Source organism: Pseudophryne corroboree, chromosome 2 (assembly GCF_028390025.1).
Source record: "Pseudophryne corroboree isolate aPseCor3 chromosome 2, aPseCor3.hap2, whole genome shotgun sequence".
Lineage (NCBI taxonomy): Eukaryota > Metazoa > Chordata > Amphibia > Anura > Myobatrachidae > Pseudophryne > Pseudophryne corroboree.
Genome location: NC_086445.1, coordinates 627,092,247 through 627,114,541, shown reverse-complemented (window position 1 = coordinate 627,114,541; position 22,295 = coordinate 627,092,247). Strand labels below are relative to the sequence as shown.

The 22,295-nt window shown below is 44.6% G+C and overlaps 1 protein-coding gene across 3 annotated transcripts in view; it reads left to right on the top strand.

Annotated features, from left to right (window-relative positions):
- Positions 1 to 22,295, top strand: part of IP6K3 (inositol hexakisphosphate kinase 3) — a 335,650-nt gene that overhangs the window by 177,455 nt on the left and 135,900 nt on the right. The gene's annotated exons all lie outside the window — the stretch shown is intronic.

The window sequence follows — 22,295 nt, the reverse complement described above, 5'->3', positions numbered from 1 at the left end:
ATACCCATGACTCATTCTGCTGTCTGAGGTGTTAACTGACTTCTCATCCATTTCATGAACTACCTTAATCAAATATTTGTGTACGAGTAATGTGCACTATAAAAGACAAATAAAATCGCTCTCATCAATTTATTCCATTCAGTTTAATATATTTATAATGTGCAGTAGGGGGTAAATTATCCCATTAATATACTGTACATCAATCCAGGAACACAACTGAATGGAGGAGAACATTTTTCAGCATATTACAGATAAGAAAACGATTTATAAATTGATGTTTATGAAAACGGTCTGAAAAAAAGGATGTCAAAGGGGCAGTTGTTTTCAGAATGTCATTTATTGCAAAATACAATGAATGTGCATTTTGTAATAATTGTATTAATATATGTTATGTTCATGCTTTTTGGCTTCTCAATCAAATATTTTGTGGAATTGTAGCTTAAATTGATATGCTTTTATCACACTATAGAATACTTCAATTGCATGCATAAATGCAGGAAATTATGTGCATGTGACTACACTGAAAATGCAGAATATGTGAATATGTAGTGCATAGAGCATTGCTATTTATTGAACATCATTTTAACCAGATTTGCGAATATTTGAAACCTGAAAATAAATAGAGTCTGCTAAAAGGAACTGCTGCACTGCTGCAGGGCCCAATGTTGGTATGATGCAGTATGCTGTTGTAAGTGTTAAGGTGCATACACATGGAACAATTGAAGAAACGATGCAGGCGTTCCCGATCAATCCTTCACATCGTACTGTGTGTATGAACGATAGCAATAGTGATGCGCGCACCCGCGGGTCGCTGATGACAGCCCCACATCTTTTGAATGCAAGAAGATCTGGGGCTGTCATTAGTGATGCCAGGCTGTCATTAGTGTTGCCATGCTGCCAAATGCAGCATGGCCCCCGCTCCCCCCCCCCCCCCGCCGTTCTTCGTCGCTGCCAGCTTTGGCAAGTGTGTATGCATTTGCCGATGCCGCCCCCCTGCCGGGCACGGTGTGTTGTTCATTTGTACCCACCATCAGAGTAGATAATTGGTTAAACAAGCAGTACAAAGACAAACTGGTTGGCTAGGTATCAGTGGCTTTGTCCCCCCCCCCACCCCCCACCCCCTCATCTTGTCCAAGTCCACCCCCTCACCACTGGAGAGGATCTGGTGAGGGGGACCTGCTCAAGGCCAGGGAAATGGATACCTAGCAACAGTGCCCTAACTAGACATTTTAGTGCTAAGTGCAAGAGACGGCATTGGCGCCCCCCCCCCCCCCCTTAATGTAAAATAGAAGCAGTGCGCGACGTAGGTGCGCACAAAAAATATAGGGACATAGCTTCATGGGGAAGGGGTGTGGCCACAAAATAATACCAATTCATATTACTGTGCACAGTAGTCTCCATTATTCAAATTATGCCGCACAGTAGCACCACTACACCAGGTAGAGCCCCTTTTACACATTATGGTGGACAGATTCCCTTTTTTACACATTACGCCAGACAGTGTCCTCTTTTTACACATTACGGCAGACAGCATCTCCTTTTTACACATTACGGCAGACAGCGTCCCCTTTTTTACACTTTACAGCAGACAGCGTCCCCCTTTTTACACATTACGGCAGACAGCGTTCCCTTTTTACACATTACAGCAGACAGCATCCCCCTTTTTACACATTATGGCAGACAGCGTCCCCTTTTTACACATTATGGCAGACAGCGTCCCCTTTTTTACACATTACGGCAGACAGCGTCCCCTTTTTACACATTACGACAGACAGCATCCCCTTTTTACACATTACTGCAGACAGCGTCCCCCTTTATACACATTATGAAAGAAAGAAAGAAAGAAAGAAAGAAAGAAAGAAAGAAAGAAAGAAAGAAAGAAAGAGAGAGAAAGAAAGAAAGAAAATAGATTATACTTACTGGCTTCTCGGTGCAGGCAGATGATGATCCCGGGCAGGCAGTGAAGGAAGAGGAGGGAGGTGGAGGAGGGAGCCGCAGCAGCGCAGTGTAATTGGTGGAGGCACTGCTGCAGCTGTCCTCTCCTTCCACATAGGCTGGCTATCGCTGCTTTGATGAGGGAAGCGCATCCCATCATTCACAGCGGTGGAGGACAGCCTATATGGAATGAGAGGACAGCTGCAGCAGCGCCTCCACTAATTACACTACGCTGCTGCGGCTCCAGTCCCCCTCCCTCCTCCTCCCCGTGGCGTGGCTGTGTCCCTGCGCTCTCCTCCTCGGCGGCCTGCAGCGACAGGCGGCATGTAATGAGTCAATTTGACTCATTACATGCCGCGCTGGCTTTGGGCCCCTTCACAGTGGTGGGCCCCAGTGCAAGGCACTGCTTGCACTGGCGGTAGTTTCGCAGGTATGACCTGATGAGAACTGGGCAGGGAGGAGGTTATCAGCACATGCTCAGCATGAACTGTATAAGCCAGTGGTTCCCAAACGTTTTTGAGTCATGGCACCCTCAGAATGATTTTTACGGCACCCCTAGGCCAAAAGTTTCTTATTGAGAAATTCAGAAAAAAATATTCAATTAAGTAAATTGTGTTATATGTCATCCTAAGGCTCAATTGTGTGATGAGGGACAGGATTCTCTTCTGTTTGTCCACATATTTTATGACTGGAAGCCACAAGCACTGCTTTTGCCTATTACACTGACCGTATATAATTTGAATTGGTCCTGGACCACCAACCCAGGGGACCCATGCAGGTATTCCGAGGCACCCCAGGGGACCATGGCACACAGTTTGAGAACCACTGGTATAAGCAGATATTTATAAATGCCACATCCACTTTTCTGATACAGACAATTGAGCAAGCAGCTCCGCCCACCCCACACTGTATTAGATAGAAATGTGGAAGGAGGTGGGAAGTTAGAAATTCTTAAATCACATATTTATATATTTATATATAGATATATTTATATATTTGTTGTATGCCACGCAACATGCCATGATGGAGCATGCCGCATCCCAGTAAGATGAGCATGGCTACATCTGTATGTGTCATGTTATTTTCTACACGCTCCGCTATTAGGAACATATGATTAATTTTCAAGTGAAAAACCATATCCCATATGACTTTACTTTGACCTGGTTTAGAAACCTGTTTGGGTGTCTGAATGCACATGTGTCCTGATATCTCCCTGGGTCACATTCCTTTTGTGAGCAGCAAGAGAGAGAATGTCCATTGTTACTCAATTGCCAAACTAATTACCTTTGATGTTAGACCTGATGTTCAACCAAAACCTTCTAGGAGCTAACAAATGCTTTCCTGTATCTGCCAGATTTCCGCATCATAGGGCTTGTCCCTCTATTGCCAAGTGTGTGGTAGATTAATAACTCAGTTTTAAAAAGAAGCATAACTTACAAGGCCTAAATATTGATTTTCTATGACAACATCTATGATTCTCCACAATACAGTACCATGGTTTGGGTTATTATACAATGGTTTGGGTTTACGGAAGTTTCAGGTAGCAGTTTATGGACACTGCTAATGTGAACTTATGATTGTGATCTAGCTGGCAATGGTTTAAATGGTTAAAGTCAAATATTTTAAACAAAGGTCTGTCTACAATATTAGTGTGTTATGAAGCGGAAGAGAGTTCCAGTAGTAGGGAGCAGCATAGACAAAATCTTGGAGGCAGGAGGAAGTAATCAGTTGGGAGCGAAGTGGGAGGGTGGGAGTCTGAACAGGTCAGAGCTGTAAATGGTAGAGGATTGGGTGAGGGCTTTGTAGGTGAATGTGAGAAGTTTGAATTGGGGTCTGAAGAAGAAGGTGAACCAGTGTAGGGCTTGTAGAAAAGGGGAGGCAGACATAGTATGTTTGGAGAGGAAGATGAGCTGGGCAGCAGTATTGAAGACAGATTGGAGTAAAGAAAGGTGGGAGACAGGGAGGCCAGATAAGAGGAGGTTACAAAAGTCCAGGCTAGAGATGATCAGTGAGTGGATGAGGTTCTTAGTTGCCTCCAGTGTGAGAAAGGGTGTGATCCTGGAGATATTTTTGAGATGGAAACAACAGGAATGTGAAAGGTGCTGAATGTGTGGTTTGGAGGAGAGGGAGGAGTCAAGAACATCTCTAAGGTAGCATACTTGTGGGCTAGACAAGATTGTTGTGCTGTCCAAAGACAATGAAATTGAGAGAGATGAGGTTATATAGGAGGGTGGGAAGATTTTCAGCTTAGTCTTTGACATGGTAAATTTAAGAAAGCGCTGGGAGATCCAGGAAGAAATAGCACAGAGGCACGTGGAGATACTGTAGGATTGAGGAGAGATGGGAAAGGTCAGAGGAGGTCTGTGTATCATCAGCATAAAGATGATATTGGATTATAAAGGGAGAATAGAAGAAGTCCAATAACAGAGCTTTGAGGGACACCTACTGGTAGAGAAAATGGGGAAGAAGTGGACTCATGAGAAGACAAATAATGGTCAGAGAGGTAGGAGGACAGCTAGGAGAGGACAATATCATGCAGGTTGAGGGAGTTATGGATTTGCAGGAGAAGAGGGTGGTCCACAGAATCAAGCTTCTCCTGATGGTTGTCATTGTATACGTTTAGAGCCGAGGAACCCCCATTGAATGTTTCTGGGATGGACACTATTTTTTTTAGAAGGGATTGTTTAAAAGGTCCAACCCCTTGAGAAATGTGTGCATGTGCAATGCAGAAGATACTATGGATGTAGTAAGTTTGGTTCTTATACTGGGCCCAGACCATACTTGCTGGTCCGCACAGTGGGGGAGAAGGGGCGGGGAGGGGGATGTTGGGGCATGGTGATGCATAGTTGGGTGTTGCAGGGCCATGACGGCTATATTACCAGCAATGACGAAGTATTTCAGCATGAACCACGCTTGGACCAAACACTTTACTCAGAAAGTGGACGGTGCTTTATGGACACGGTGCAGCTTTTGCTGTTTCGGGAGAGTAGTCAAGTATGGACCAGACAATGGATAGCCCTGCATTATCCTCACTATGGAACAAAAAAAAAAAATGAAATACTTTAATACATTCAGAATTAATTATATTAGGCTGTAACCTAGTATATCTGTCTGAATTAGATTATAATTGTAATTATCCACATGTCTGACAATGCATAAATCACAGTTGGCTGACTTGGCACACTGGTAATATTTAAAAAAAGGAGCATTTAACAATCATAATCTGTAATTCCATATGTCTTGCAGCCTAATAATATATATGGATAGGATATTTATTTTTCTAGTGCAAATAAAACGCCTGCAAAAATTCAAACCTTTGGCTCAATTGCCTGTGAACAGAGTATCTGAATTTCCATTAACAGGGGATTTGAAATGCTCTGGGTTTTTTTTATTCTGAACGATGGGGAAAAGCAGTGAAGCATCCTGTAATTAGACTGTGAATTATGTATTTCCGTACTGTCAGCATAAGGCAGCTGTACACGGCCAGAGAATTTCTAGTGGGCGTCTCTCGTTTTTATTCTCAGGACCTTATTGTCTGGCAGCTGAATGTGTTTGGGTAACGATGTATTCAGAAAATATGTACATATTTCCATTTTACTGGGTGGCTAGTGAAAATTCTTTAGCAAGTGCTCAATATTGACAACAAAGAACAGCAGAAACAAAAAAATGTTCATGCCTTACTAATACCGTGTATAATGTTCTACATTACAAGGATGTCAGTGTTGAATGAATTAGAATTTGCAGTTTCAGGTTTTAAGGAAAAATGTTTTTCATTTATTCGAATTCTGTTGATGCATATGAGAATACCACAATACATAACACTGAGCACCATTTCATCCATGAAAATATATTAGTTTAATTACATTTAAATAAGTACTTTCTTTGCCATCCATTTTACTGGGTAATGCTCCAATCTTCTGATATATTAGCACAATCAATAGGAACGCAGCTGTGCACATCATTAAATAAACTACAAATCTATAAAAAGTCAATTAGATCTAAGTTATTTGGTATGTGTGCAATTTCGCCTTTCAAGAATACTGAGAAATTATTTTTTTTTGGGATGGGTTATAGCATTCTATTTTTTTTTTATTTTTTTTTTCTGACTGAAATTGAGAGAGCAGCTCTATTTAATCAGTCTTTTATAAGTTGCTTCTTGGATGTTGCCATATACAGTATGTTTGAATGTCTGTTCCACATTCCATGCTACTGAATTGGATCAATAAATTAACAGATTTTTTTTAAGGTAAAATATATAAAAGGTAAAAACAAATCTGTATGTAGTTCACATGCCAACGTAAAAACAACTAAAAATTTTTAGTAGTACACCATGTACTTTAAATGGTGGAGACTGAGCATTAGGGGGCCTCATTTACAGTACATAAGAAGCAAAACAAGGCCCTACTAAAACCAAGGTTGCCTAGAGAGGGAGATAGCTTGTCCTTAGGCCCCAGTGAGAACCTGGACCTGCCAGGGAGAAAACTAAGGCTGCCAAGAGAGGGAGGTAGCTTGTCCTTAGGCCCCAGTGAGGACTTAGACCTGCCAGGGAGAAAATCAAGGTTGCAGAGAGAGAGAGAGAGAGAGAGAGAGAGAGGTAGCTCATTATTAGGCCCCAGTGAGTATCTGAACCTGCCAGGGAGGCACAGACATCTTTAAAAAAAAAAAAAGTGCAGGTGTTAATGTTAACCATAGCAACCAATCAGATTTCAGTTATCATTTATCTCGTACATTGTAGAAAATGATATCTAGAATCTGATTGGTTGTTATGGCAACACCTCCACTTTTTATTTGAAAAAAAGAGGCATCTTACATAGTTTGCGGAGCTGCATGGTCCTTAAGATACATGATAAAGATACGCTTAGAGCACATTAAGCTTATTCTGTGGTAGAGAGATGACAATAATCATCATATTAAATTATTTTAATATGTTAACAAAAATTAATAAATAAAGACTGTGGGGGTTATATAATAGGTTCCGGGAATACAGAACCAGCGTGAATTTGGTGAGTTCACTGCTAAATTTAAAGTAGCAATCAAGGTTTGCCTTATACAGTAACAATTTGGGGTGAACGCAATGAAGTCATGTAATCTTGAAACCTACAGTATTACATAACCCCCAGTATGCTTCGTCCATCCCCCCCAAATTGTTATCAGTCCTAGTGCTAATTGCCTAGGCTGGTAGCACCATTTTAGGGTGTACAAACAGTGTTATAGGCCCTACACACTGGGTGATAATACTCAAAGATATGAACGATCTCGTTCATTAATGAACGAGATACCGTTCATATCTTTGAGTGTGGAGGCACCAGCGATGAATGATGCACGTCCCCGCGCTCGTTCATCGCTGGTGCCCCATCGCTTTTGCATGCAGGCCAATATGGACGAGATCGTCCATATTTGCCTGCACTGCTATGGAGCCGGGTGACGGGGGGAGTGAATAAGCTTCACTTCCCCTGTCACTGCCCCCCCCGCCGGGTCGCCCGTCGCCCGTATCCGCAGTCGGGCAGCTCAGCGGCGGATCGACAAATGTGTAGGGCCCTTTAGTGTCCTTTGATCTATGCATTGATAACACTATAGTGGGAAACCCACATTCTTCTGTCCCTCTGCTATAATGTCAGACGAAGATCTACCTCTTTCAGCACAGGGCTGAATTCCCTAGGGACTTTTTCATTATGGTAGATGGTCACCATGCTGCTACTTTCCATGCTATAAGTAGTGGCTTTTGCAGAAGGATGCCACACTATTCATCCTTCCAAAATTGAAGCTACCTGCCTTGTCTGTAAATCCACATCTAGTGTAAACCAGGAAAATATTTGACACTTGCCTCCAGGAGTATTACAGGTGCATATAGCTGCCCTCATTTTGTGTACACAGCCAGCTCTGCAGCTTAGCACAAAGCACCTTTTGTCAGGGCACATTTTGCACTTGTGGTTTAGATACAAATGCTGTCCAGCTCAGCATGAGCTCCCATATATACATTATACCCAAGACCAAAAAGAACTCCTGCTGTCCTATAGCCTCCCACCACTGTGGAAGACTCTCTTCAAATTATTCAAGCCTTGCCTTTTAGTCTGGGCCCCATCACAGAGCCTTCATGATGTTGTAGCCCAGATTTGCATTTATTAAATGCACCAAATGTGTTATAACAGTAGGTGCAAGGGTATCAGATGAAAAACAACTGGACACAACTGACAATATGGAAGAAGAGAATCATCAAATCGAAGATGTACACAGACGTAAAAACTAACAGTGCACGTTTTATCATGGGGCTAAAAGGCTGGGAGATGACTGAAAAGGAAGACAGGTTGGAGGGGTTTGTCCATTTTTTAGGAGAATACTCAAAGAAAAGAGGACCCACAATGGATAAGCGCAATAAAATGAACCTGGCAACCTTGTTTTACCACAAGGTGGGGGACGAACACTAATTCCCTCAAATGGACGATGCCGAAAATTAGTGGAAAAACACTGGCGCCTAGTCCATAGATGGTAGATGACACTTTATAAAATGAGTGAAAGTGGATTCTATTTGTTTAGCCCTTGGGAGACCTTATTCTCCCCAAATAGTCTCCAAATAAAATTGAGGCAAAAAAAGAAACACACTTTATTACACTCAAACAATAGCAACATTTAAGAAAGACATGTAAAGTGCATGTGCATGGATAACCAGGTGGCTTGTAAACTGGTAATGGTAATACAGTGACTCAGACTTTATGCAAATAATTTCTCACCCAGCATTGGTGGTGCGGTGGGCTTAGCTTAATTTATTAATTATAAATTATTAATTTCTCAGCACGTCGCTGGCATGTAACGATCCTTGCAGCTTGTCATCCAATTTTATACGTGTTTCGTCACACAAAGGACCTTTTTCAAGAAGTGGATGACAAGCTGTGAGGCTGGGGGTCTTAATATACCCCTCCTAATTGAATGATTACTGCTGGATCGATCTAAGTTGTACCACTTCCGGGTGGTCAATCCCGGAAGTCTCGTCTGCGGTTCACGTTGCGTTCCACAACAAGTGTTTCCTGTTATGTCCATTTTAATCCTCACGGCGCGTCACATCTGGGTCGGTTATCCATGCACATGCACTTTACATTTTTTAGGAGAACAAAACGATGGAAACCTAGAGGTCCCAATGTACTGTAGTATATAAACATAGAAGAACTACATCATACTCTTCCCAACTATGGGCCTAATTCAGATCTGATCGCAGCAGCAAATTTGTTAGTAGTTGGGCAAAGCCATGTGCACTGCAGGGGGCAGATATAACATGTGCAGAGAGAGTTAGATTTGGGTGTGGTGTTTTCAAATAATATAGGTAAAAATAAAGCAGCCAGTATTTACCCTGCACAGAAACAAAATAACCCACCCAAATCTAACTCTCTCTGCAAATGTTATATCTGTAAATCTGTACCTGCAGTGCACATGGTTTTGCCCAACTGCTAACAAATTTGCTGCTGCGATCAACTCTGTATAACCCCCTATGTTGGGAAGAGTTTAGTTAAACCACAAAGTCCATGGGGCCTATATCATGTGAAATGATGCAGAAGAGTTCCTCGCAATGCTGGTAATATACTCCATTTGGTAAATACGCCATACCCAATTACATACAGAGGAAATAAAACTTTTCCAGGTAACCACAATTAGGAAAATAGCATCACACACAATATGGTGATATCATTTGAAAGCACGTTTGGGGAAATCCGGGCTAGGCAGAGGAAGCACAGTGTATTTTAGGTTATGAGGAATCCTTAAGTTAAGGATATGAGAAGCCAATGAGACCTCTTTCCAGAAAGGTTTAGAGCAGCTCTACTAGACATGCAGAAAAGACCTGAGCTGTGCACAGTTCCTCCAACAGGATTCTGAGTCATCTGCATAGATGCCATGTGACCTGATGGGAACATAATACCATTGATACAGTAAATTGTGGCATTCACCTAAATGAGACATTAATAGAGGACTTAGCCATGCCCTCAAAAATGTCAGTACATTTCATTGAGTCAGTTGGTTCCCCAAAATCTACATCCAATTGTGTTTGAACAGGGTCCTTCTCACTACAAGTGGCAGAGAGAAGTGAATGAGAGAATTTTGATGCCTTTGGAAAAGTGACAGAGATGTGCGACTACTGAAACTGGTCTGCATTAAAGATGTGTATTAAAGTGGAAAAAATGGCCCTCATTCCGAGTTGATCGCTCGCAAGGCGATTTTAGCAGAGTTACACACGCTAAGCCGCCGCCTACTGGGAGTGAATCTTAAAATTGCGACCGATGTATTCGCAATATTGCGATTACAAACTACTTAGCAGTTTCAGAGTAGCTTCAGACTTACTCGGCATCTGCGATCAGTTCAGTGCTTGTCGTTCCTGGTTTGACGTCATAAACACACCCAGCGTTCGCCCAGACACTCCTCCGTTTCTCCGGCCACTCCTGCGTTTTTTCCGGAAACGGTAGCGTTTTTAACCACACGCCCCTGAAACGCCGTGTTTCCGCCCAGTAACACCCATTTCCTGTCAATCACATTACGATCGCCGGAGCGAAGAAAAAGCCGTGAGTAAAAATACTATCTTCATTGTTAAATTACTTGGCGCAGTCGCAGTGCGAATATTGCGCATGCGTACTAAGCGGAATTTCACTGCGATGCGATGAAATATACCGAGCGAACGACTCGGAATGAGGGCCAATGTCGGATCTGCAGATACTGGTGGAATTGCCCCTTCAGCAACTCAGAGTCTAACACATCAAAAAATGTACGAAAAACCCCTGCTTTTGGAAGGTGGTTTAGGAGGAAAAAGAACGCCCTTGACCACATAGAGGATGTGAGTAGAGAGGCTTGGAGGAAATGCCTGATTTCTCTAGAGAGGGCTATTGGACATGGAGAGGGAGAGAGGTTGGACATCTTGTTACAGCATGTCCATATGGTCAAGGTGTAGCAAGTTACAGGATTTGAGTGGGCTGCAGATGGCCTTTGTATAGTGGGGAGCCACAAAAGGGAGCATACAGGAAAAACACCAACTGCTGCTGCTGACTCCATATACTCCCAACTCCAGGTACCAGGAGGGGAGTACCACTGTAAGCCTTGCAGCATAGTAGTATTTATGTAAGTTACAGATGCCCTGATCACCTACCACAGAGGTTCTCTGGAGAATATGCGCTTGGTGCCATGGCTTTTTATCAAATCAAATGAACTGCATCACTAATTTTTGAAAGAAAGACAGAACCAAAGGTGGGATTCACAACAGTTGAGGAAGGTTTATCAATTTAATTGAGGTAATCTGAGCCAACTGAAATAAAAATTAAGTTCCAATAATTTAAGTTTTGTGTGACTGAAAAAATCTAATGTCACTTAGATGAACTTATTTTGAAGTTAGAAATTATCAAGAAGTGCTGGATCTCAGCTAGAAATTTTGGAAAAGAGGCTAGGGGGTTTGACAACAGAAGATCATCTGCATATAGGGGGTTTGACAACAGAAGATCATCTGCATATAGTGCTAAAGCTGTGTCAGGCCATGCTGGGATGTATAGTTTCTCAACAGCTGGAGGGCCGCAGTTTGGACATGCCTGCCTTAGGCCATTAGCTGCAGGTAGAAGTAGACCCATTCACCAAGACCCAGGTTGAAGGATTATGATATAGAGATGGCATACCAGAGAGGAATCTGTTCAGAAAAACATATGCAACAAGAGCTATCATCCATTCTGGCAAAAGCTTTCTTTTCATTTAAGGAAAGGAAAAGAAATGGCAACCTGCACTTCGAAACATGTTGCATTAAGGCCACAATGTGCAAGGTATTGTCTGCAGCTTGACGTCCTGGAACAAAACCTATCTGGTCTGGATGGACAAGGGACGGGAAAAATAACTTCCAACTTATTTTCATGAATTTTTGAGAAGATCTTCAGGTCCACATTCAACAGTGATATGGGATGATAACTATCACACAGGGAAGTATCTTTGCCTTCTTTGGGGATGACAGGTATCCTACCCGTCCTTGTTTCAGGATCAAAGGAGCCACCCACCTTCTATAACTTAGGGACCAGAGTGCCAGTAAACTTCTTATAATAAAAGATGGTGAGACCAACTAGGAGCAGAAACCACTCTCATGGAATGAAGGGAGTTCTACGTTTGCTCCTCAGAGATCTTGGAATTAAGCATTATAATCACTTAGGGGGATAGTTTTGGGAAGTTTCAAGAGAGGTATCCAACAATAGCCTAATGAAGTTCAGGGGGTGAGAAGTGAGAGGGTTCCAGATTGTACAATTTGTGGTAGAAAGATTGAAATTCTTTTACAATTAAATCCAGATAATAAATGACCTAGCTCGACGCATTTAGGTTCAATGGGATAATGCTGTGTTATTTTTTCACACTGAGTCTCCTAGTCAGGAGTGAGTCAACCTTATTGGATTTTGCATAAAAATACCATAAAGCCTATTTTGATTTAGCAGCAGTGTCCACCAAGACCACGTTGAGGTTGCCCAGGACAGACGAGAGCTCTTTGAGGTGGTTAGGAAGCAAGGGCCCCTGATGTTCAATAAAAGAAGTTGAGACTGCAATCAATTGACTAGTTCCTGTTCCTCCTTGTAATTAGACATTGCAGTACTAATAAATTTACCTCAGAGAACAGTCTTATGGGCCTCCCAAACAACAGATTGAGGTGACCCCTGAGACTAATTGAAATTAAAGAACTTTATGAGGGCATCATTGAGGTATTAGCAAGTGATGGGACTAACAATCTAACCTTCAATTGGGCCGTTGCCTGGAGAAATCACCAGTACTGTATCAAGCAAAATGCAAACACTGCAATGATCGGCCAAGGTGAATGGGTGAACCAAGGAAGAAATAGCTAATTCGACAAGTAGATGAATGAAAAAAATCTCCTTGCGGTCGCCCGTGCAAATGGATTCTTCGTTAAATCCATAGCTCAGCAACGATCCGCTGTGTACCCATACGATGCACCTGCGCATTGCGGTGCATAAGCATGCGCAGTAAAGACCTGATCGCTGCGCTGCAAAAAACGGCAGCGAGCGATCAACTCGGAATGACCTCCATTTTACATTAGTTAAAGTATTTAGGTTGTAGTTGTATTGGTTGGCAGCTCAGTATTTTATATGGTGAGTAAGCTCTGTAGAATGACCACTCACGTAATAACTGAAAATAAGTAAATCTACTGCCAATAAATATTCAGTCAATAGCACTCCTAAGCCTTATTCAGCCTACTGTGCAAGAGACAAGCATACTGTAGAATCAAACAGAATGCTGAATACCAAATCTTTATCGCAAACATCAAGCAGACATGAAGCAGTTGTTAGTCAAGCTTGTTAGTGTTATGCATATAAGTAGTTCTGCTGATCCTATACAACGAAAAAGATAAATCACAATGCTGAACTCTAACCAGTAGTTATTTATATAATATTATATATAAGTATATTATAGAAAGGTAAGGTACATTAAAGAGGACGATGAAGGGCATGGTACATAGTGGGCAGTGGTGCAAGTATAAAAAATATCTTATAGGTACTGTGCACGCATGCCGAAGGCGTGCGCGCTAAGAAAATGGGTGTGGCCAAGTGCCACATGGGGTGTGGCCAGTGAAAATGGGGGCGTGATACACATATGGGGGGGCCAGATACACACATGACCCCAATAGTGCCAGATACACGTTGCCTTACAGTGCCAGATATACACTGCCCAACTGTGCCAGATATACATTGGCCCAGAGTGGCCCCTCCCCTCCCTGCACTCACCGCTGCCTTTGTTGTTTCTTCTATGTGAGGGGAGGAGAGCGCAGCGCGTGCCTCTCCTGCCCCTCATTGCTTGTGAAGTCCAACTCCAGTCTCCGGCGGTGGGTATCTCAAATGAGGCGCCGGTTCGTTAGCCAATCAAAGCTCATGGACCAGCATACAATCAGGAGCCGCGGCTGCCGGTCCGTGAGCTCTGATTGGCTAGTAAACCGGTGCCTTATTGAAATACACCCCGCTGCCACCGTCGCTGGAGGCCGGACATCATAGAGAATTGAGGGGCAGGAGAGGCATTGCGCTGCGCTCTCCTCCCCTCACACAGCAGCGGGATGCAGGTATGGTGGATGGCTTGGCGGTACGGCGTGCCGGCTGGGAATTTCTTACTGGTACGCCGTACCACCATACTTGCAGCACTGATAGTGGGGTACAATTCATACTAACATAGGGCCTGATTAATAGTTGTATGCAAATCCAATGGTTTGCATACAACTACGATTGTAGGTATGCAGGACTCGGATATGCGATGCTGACAGGGGTCTTTCTTCATCAAATGTCTCCTGCAGCATTAGCATATTTTTTCATCACCAGTGATGCAAAGTGTATACTGTAGCTATCGCTCTGTGGTATATAGGAGGGTTAAAAGTGGAGTATGGGGAGGGACATATAGTAGTGTGTAGCACTGTTGAAGCTAGCTTGAAAACCTTCCTCCAAGGTTTTGAATGATAGGACATCCCCAAATAATGCATCCTAATTCCCCACACTGGTGCCAGCAAAACATGGATTGTTCAGGTAACAGTTTGTGAAGAAGTAGGTGTGAGATAAAACCAATTCCGTCACTTAGATTTCTGTATGGGTGTGGACACTTGAACATGCAATGGGCATTGATAAACACAGATTCCCGTTGAGCAGAGGTAATGTGAACCAGACACTTGTCAGGTGTAGTCAGTCAGCTGTATGAGAAATCTATATATATAAAAGGCAAATACAACTGACTCATCACAAAATCTCCTGAACTATAAGGACTATCCATCCAGAGTTGCGGCCTGTCAAAGATTGGAAGCAGTGGGCGGAGCATGTCATGTTGTAAGTCTAGTTACAGTGCATCCGTAAAGTATTCACAGCGCTTCACTTTTTCCACATTTCGTTATGTTACAGCCTTATTCCAAAATGTAATAAATTAATTTTCCCCCTCAAAATTCTACACACAATACCCCATAATGACAATTTGAAAAAAGTTTTTTTGCAAATGTAGTAAAAATAAAAAATTGAGCTCAGGTGCATCCTGTTTCCACTGATCATCCTTGAGATGTTCCTACAGCTTAATTGGAGTCTACCTGTGGTAAATTCAGTTGATTGGACATAATTTGGAAAGGCACACACCTGTCTATATAAGGTCCCACACTTGACAGTACATGTCTGAGCACAAACCAAGCATGAAGTCAAAGAAATTGTCTGCAGACCTCGGAGACAGAATTTGTCTCGAGTCACAAATCTGGGGAAGGGTACAGAAAAATATCTGCTGCTTTGAAGGTCCCAACGATCACAGTGGCCACCATCATCTGTAAATTGAAGAAGTTCAGAACCACCATGACTCTTCCTAGAGCTGGCCGGCTGTCTACTGAGCGATCGGGGAGAAGGGCCCTAGTCAGGGAGGTGACCAAGAACCCGATGTTCACTCTGTCAGAGCTACAGCATTCCTCTGTGGAGAAAGGAGAACCTTCCATAAGAACAACCATCTCTGCAGCAATCCACCAATCAGGCCTGTTTGGTAGAGTGGCCAGACAGAAGCCACTCCTTAGTAAAAAGCACATGGCAGCCCGCCTGGAGTTTGCCAAAACGCACCTGAAGGACTCTCAGACCATGAGAAACAAAATTCTCTGGTCTAATGAGACAAAGATTGAACTATTTGGTATGAATGCCAGACGTCAAGTTTGGAGGAAACCAGGCACCGCTCATCACCAGGCCAATACCATCCCTACAGTGAAGCATGGTGGTGTCAGCATCATCCTGTGGGGATGTTTTTCAGCAGCAGGAAATGGGAGACTAGTCCGGATAGAGGGAAAGATGAATGCAGCAATGTACAGAGACATCCTGGCTGAAAACCTGCTCCAGAGCGCTCTTGACCTTAGACTGGGGCGACGATTCAACTTTCAGCAGGACAACAACCTTAGGCACACAGACAAGATATCAAAAGAGTGGCTTCAGGACAACTCTGTGAATGTTCTTGAGTGGCCCAGGCAGGGCCCAGACTTGAATCTGATTGAACATCTCTGGAGAGATCTGAAAATGGCTGTACACCGACGCTTCCCATCCAACCTGATGGAGCTTCAGAGGTGCTGCAAAGAGGAATGGGGGAAACTGCCCAAAGATAGGTGTGCCAAGCTTGTGGCATCAAATTAAAAAAGACCTGAGGATGTAATTGCTGCAAAGGTGCATCAACAAAGTATTGAGCAAAGGCTTTGAATACTTATGTACATGTGATTTCTTAGTTTTTTTTATTTTTAATAAGTTTGCAAAGATCTCAAAAACATTTTTTTCATGGTGTCATTAATGGGGTATTGTGTGTAGAATTTTGAGGGGAAAAAAATGAATGTATTCCATTTTGGAATAAGGCTGTAACATAACAAAATGTGGAAAACATGAAGCGCTGTGAATATTTTCTGGATGCAGTGTAGTTTACCAGGAAGTCATTCAATATTAAAGTTGTACACACGGAAATACTTGAATTTCCGTAGCGAAGCACAGGTATTCAGTGTCACGATCCGGGTATCTGGACGCCATTTCTTACCCATCAGATGCCTCCTAAGGCTGGCTCAGCGCTCCAGGACCGGATCCCATCTGTTATCCTGATGTGTACATTCCTGTATCCTCTCCTGTCACTCTGGGACGCTGTCACAGTAAACGCCATATTACACCTGGCATGGCGTCTCCCGCGGCCTCCGCCGCCGTCCCTGAACTTCTGCATGCAGAGTGTCTGAGTGGCGATTACGTCAGCCGCGGCCTCCGCTGTGTCCGCGTGGTTGGATGTGCATCTGTCAGCCTGGCGCCTCCTGTCTCCGGTGGCCGGCGCCGCCATTACTGTTTTCATTACCACATGGATTACAAACCAAACTTCCCTCCAAGTGTCTGCATGGGCGCAGCCATCTTGGATTCTGTCAGCTGATCATTTCCACCAATCTGTTCTCAGTATTGATAATCTGCATAATTGCCTAGCCAATCCCTTCCTTGCTGCAGGTATAAATACACTGTGCCTGAGCAAGGAAGGCGTCAGTGCTTTGGTTGTCAAACCTAGTTCCTGTTTGTCTCTCTCCTGTGATTGTCTTCCAGGTTCCAGCTCCTGTCTCAAGACTTCCACCATAGAGACCCGCACCAGCATTCCACCTGCGGTGTAGCCTGACTCTCCAATCCATTGTGGATTCATCTGTTTCCAGCTACAACATTACCTGCTTCCAGCTCAGCTTCCAGCAGAGTACAGCTTCCCTTAAAGGGCCGGTGTCCTTTCTACACTTTACCACTCTCCACCGGTATTATTATTTCTCCGCTCTCAAGTTCTACATTTCAGTTCATATTTCATCGCTCCCAAGTTCATTTATTATTTAACTGGTTCCAGCCAGTATCCACTCCGTGCTAACAACAGTCTGGTTCCAGCCAGTATCCACAGCAGCTGTTTTATCTTCAGCAACCCAGCTTTTCCTGGAACACCAGCTGGCACAATCCTGGGTTATCTCCATTGCTACAGTCGGGCCTGGTAAGGACTTTCCATCTAGAAGATCATAAGAACTATCTCACACTACCAGTGCCCTGTGGCTCCTGCCATCCTGTAGTACCCAGGAACTGTATTTATTATTTGCTGACTTTTACGTTTTCTTTTACTGCTGCTGTGTTGCGGAGTTGTCATAATAAACATCATTGACTTTTATCCAAGTTGTCGTGGTCACGCCTTCGGGCAGTTATTATTTATGTTACTTACATGTCCAGGGGTCTGATACAACCTCCCAGGTTCCGGTATATCTCAGCCCCTACAACTGAGGCTGCCTCCCGTCAGCTCAGGCCCTCAGTTGTGACAGTAAGCACTGACCTAATGAATCCAGCCGGAGACCAGGATCAAGCGGCCAGGCCGATGCAAGAACTGGCAGCCCGACTAGAACATCAGGAGGCTGCACAGGGCCACATCATCCGCTGTCTCCAGGATCTCTCTACTCGGCTGGATGGGATTCAGACAACTCTCCGTGGATCAGGCGCGTCTGGTGCGTCAACCACAGTGACTCCAGCTATAACCCCACCCACCTTACCCATTTCTGCTCCACGTCTTCATCTTCCAACGCCAGCAAAATTTGACGGATCTCCAAGATTCTGCAGGGGATTTCTCAACCAGTGTGAGATTCAGTTTGAGCTACAACCTGGCAATTTTCCCAGTGACCGTACAAAAATTGCCTACATTATTTCTCTTCTCTGTGGCTCAGCCCTTGATTGGGCATCACCGTTATGGGAGAGGTCCGACACCCTGCTATCTTCCTACACTGCCTTCGTGTCAACATTCAGGCGCATCTTCGACGAGCCAGGCCGGGTAACCTCAGCTTCATCCGAGATTCTCCGTTTACGCCAGGGGTCACCTACTGTAGGACAATATCTGATACAGTTCCAGATCCTGGCATCCGAACTGGCATGGAACGACGAGGCCCTGTATGCTGCATTCTGGCATGGCTTATCTGAGCGTATTAAAGATGAGTTAGCTACCAGAGACTTACCTTCTAAGTTAGATGAGCTAATCTCACTCTGCACGAAAGTTGATTTACGTTTCAGAGAGAGAGCAACTGAGCGTGGAAAATCATCTGCTCCAAAATCTTCTGCTCCTCCTCCTCGTCAACTGTCACCATCTAAAGATGAGCCCATGCAACTTGGCCGTTCCCGTTTAACTCCTGCTGAGCGCCGAAGACGTCTCTCCGAGTCTCTCTGTCTCTATTGTGCAGCTCCGTCTCACACCATTAATGCCTGTCCCAAACGTCCGGGAAACTCCAAATCCTAGCTCGCCAAGGAGAGGGCCGGCTAGGAGTAATGATCTCCTCTCCATCTCCTCAAGATTGTAATCTCCCAGTCTCGCTTCAAGTTGCTCAACGTTATCGGAACGTCATTGCCCTCCTTGATTCCGGAGCAGCTGGGAACTTTATTACCGAAGCCTATGTTAAACGGTGGTCCCTACCCACCGAGAGACTTCCTTCGTCCATTTCTTTAACTGCCGTGGATGGCAGCAAAATTTTTGATGCAGTTATTTCTTTAAGGACTCTACCAGTTCGTCTGAGAGTGGGAGTTCTTCATTCCGAACTTATTTCTTTTTTAGTGATTCCAAGAGCCACACATCCTGTGGTCCTGGGCCTTCCATGGCTCCGTCTTCACAATCCTACAATTGATTGGACGACTACGCAAATCCTGGCATGGGGTTCCTCCTGTGCTGAGACATGTTTGTTTAAAGTATTGCCTGTCTGTTCTTCCTCCCCCAGGTCGTCTGATGTTCCACCTCCTCCATATCAAGATTTCACGGATGTGTTCAGTAAAGCTTCTGCTGATATCCTTCCTCCTCATAGAGAATGGGACTGTCCGATTGATCTCGTTCCAGGGAAGGTTCCACCTCGAGGCCGAACTTATCCGTTGTCTCTGCCTGAGACGCATTCTATGGAGGAATATATTAAAGAGAACCTAGCAAAGGGGTTCATTCGACCTTCTTCTTCTCCAGCCGGCGCAGGCTTCTTTTTTGTAAAAAAGAAAGATGGTGGTCTGCGGCCGTGCATCGACTACAGAGGTTTGAACGACATTACCATCAAGAACCGTTATCCTTTACCCCTGATTACTGAGCTCTTTGACAGAGTTAGCGGAGCTACCATCTTTACAAAGCTGGACTTGCGAGGTGCATACAATCTCATCCGGATCCGTGAGGGTGACGAGTGGAAGACCGCCTTTAACACCCGTGACGGACATTATGAGTACCTCGTCATGCCCTTCGGATTGAGCAATGCTCCAGCTGTCTTCCAGCATTTTGTCAATGAGATCTTCAGAGACATTCTATACCGTCATGTCGTGGTCTATCTAGACGATATCCTCATTTTTGCCAACGATTTAGAGGAACATCGTTTTTGGGTTAAAGAGGTTCTGTCCCGTCTCCGTGTCAATCATCTCTATTGCAAATTAGAAAAATGCGTCTTTGAAGTCAAGTCCATTCCGTTTCTAGGGTACATTGTGTCCGGTTCCGGACTAGAGATGGATCCTGAGAAACTACAAGCAATCCAAAATTGGCCGGTACCCTTAACCCTCAAAGGGGTCCAGAGGTTCTTAGGGTTCGCCAACTATTACCGAAAGTTTATACGAGACTTTTCCACCATTGTGGCGCCTATTACTGCTTTCACTAAGAAGGGTGCTAACCCGTCCAAGTGGTCTGAAGAAGCCATGCAAGCATTTCATCTTTTAAAACAAAGGTTCATCTCTGCGCCTGTTCTGAAACAGCCTGACATCGACTCTCCTTTCATATTAGAGGTGGATGCCTCCTCCGTTGGAGTAGGAGCGGTGTTATCTCAGAGGGCTAAAGATGGCCATTTACACCCTTGCAGTTTCTTCTCCCGGAAGTTCTCCCCAGCTGAGCGCAACTATGCCATTGGCGACCAGGAGTTGCTAGCCATCAAGCTCGCTCTAGAAGAGTGGAGGTATCTGTTGGAGGGAGCTTCTCATTCAATCACCATACTTACAGACCACAAGAACCTTTTATACCTGAAGGGCGCACAATGTCTCAACCCTCGTCAGGCCAGATGGGCACTTTTCTTTTCCAGGTTCGACTTTAAACTCCAGTTCTGTCCGGGCTCTCAGAATCGCAAGGCCGATGCCCTTTCCCGCTCATGGGAGCAAGAAAATGAGTCAGAGTCTTCAGACAAGCATCCTATTATAAATCCGTTGGCATTCTCCACGGTAGGGATGGACTCTACGCCCCCATCAGGGAAAAGTTTTGTGAAGCCGATGCTAAGGAAGAAGCTCATGCATTGGGCCCATGCTTCCCGTTTTGCCGGACATACTGGTATCCAAAAAACCCTGGAGTTTATCTCTAGGTCCTATTGGTGGCCAACTCTGAAAAAAGACGTCTTGGAGTTTATTGCATCTTGCCCAAAGTGTGCCCAACATAAAGTATCCCGCCAGTCGCCTGCGGGGCAACTGGTTCCACTATCCGTTCCCCGTCGACCATGGACCCACTTGTCGATGGATTTCATTACAGACTTACCCATGTGCAACAAGTTCAATACCATCTGGGTGGTAGTTGACCGGTTCACCAAGATGGCACACTTCATTCCTCTCACCGGTCTTCCGTCAGCTTCCAAGTTGGCTCAAGTATTCATACAAGAGATCTTCCGACTCCACGGTCTTCCTGAAGAAATTATCTCAGATCGAGGAGTTCAATTCACAGCCAAATTCTGGCGAAGTTTATGTCAAGTCCTCCAAGTCAAGCTAAAGTTTTCCACGGCTTACCATCCTCAGACCAATGGTCAAACCGAGAGGGTGAATCAGGACTTGGAGGCCTTCCTCCGCATCTATGTGTCCTCCTCTCAAGATGACTGGGTTCAATTACTTCCCTGGGCCGAGTTCTGTCATAACAACCAGTATCATTCTTCATCTGCTTCAACACCATTCTTCACTAACTTTGGATTCCACCCTAAAGTCCCTGAGTTCCAACCGCTTCCAGCAACTTCTGTTCCCGCAGTGGATATCACCTTGCATCAGTTTGCCAATATCTGGAAGAGCGTACGATCAGCTCTGCTCAAGGCATCGTTCAGGTACAAGAAGTTTGCGGATAAGAAGCGTCGAGCAGTTCCTGCTCTCAAGGTGGGTGATCGGGTATGGTTATCCACGAAGAATTTGAGGTTAAGAGTTCCCAGTATGAAGTTTGCACCTCGCTATATCGGTCCTTTCAAGATTGAACAAGTCATCAATCCTGTTGCTTACAGACTCCAGTTGCCTCCCTTCTTAAAAATACCCAGGACATTCCATGTTTCCCTGTTGAAACCGCTGATCTTGAATCGGTTTCATTCCTCACTTCCTCCAACTCCGAAAGTCCAAACTCAACGAGGCGTTGAGTATGAAGTGGCCAAGATCCTGGACTCACGTCACCGTTACGGTCAACTACAATATCTTATTGACTGGAAGGGTTATGGTCCTGAGGAACGTTCATGGACCAATGCTTCTGATGTCCATGCTCCTGCCTTGGTCCGGAGATTCCATTCCAAGTTTCCTCAAAAGCCAAAGAAGTGTCCTGGGGCCACTCCTAAAGGGGGGGGTGCTGTCACGATCCGGGTATCTGGACGCCATTTCTTACCCATCAGATGCCTCCTAAGGCTGGCTCAGCGCTCCAGGACCGGATCCCATCTGTTATCCTGATGTGTACATTCCTGTATCCTCTCCTGTCACTCTGGGACGCTGTCACAGTAAACGCCATATTACACCTGGCATGGCGTCTCCCGCGGCCTCCGCCGCCGTCCCTGAACTTCTGCATGCAGAGTGTCTGAGTGGCGATTACGTCAGCCGCGGCCTCCGCTGTGTCCGCGTGGTTGGATGTGCATCTGTCAGCCTGGCGCCTCCTGTCTCCGGTGGCCGGCGCCGCCA